Source organism: Trachymyrmex septentrionalis, unplaced genomic scaffold (assembly GCF_001594115.1).
Source record: "Trachymyrmex septentrionalis isolate Tsep2-gDNA-1 unplaced genomic scaffold, Tsep1.0 scaffold87, whole genome shotgun sequence".
NCBI classification, from domain to species: domain Eukaryota; kingdom Metazoa; phylum Arthropoda; class Insecta; order Hymenoptera; family Formicidae; genus Trachymyrmex; species Trachymyrmex septentrionalis.
In genome coordinates this window covers 194,345-194,603 of record NW_017306059.1, presented here as the reverse complement: position 1 = coordinate 194,603, position 259 = coordinate 194,345, and positions in this window count along the sequence as shown.

Sequence of the window (259 nt, the reverse complement as noted above, 5' to 3'; positions counted from 1 at the left end):
AAACTATTTAACTCAGGAAGATTATTTAATTTAGCTTAAATTTTATTTACTAATTTATATGTTGATGTGCTTTAATACGAAGTAACTCAAGCTCGGTTTGATAATTCAACCTCAGAAATACAATAAAAAATAGGTTCTTTCAATGGTCGTGTTTTATACAATATTAAAGTAACTTGGGAAAAAAATATTTTATATATAATTATATATAAAATTATATACAATTATATACAGAAATATATTTAAGTTTATATATAATTAT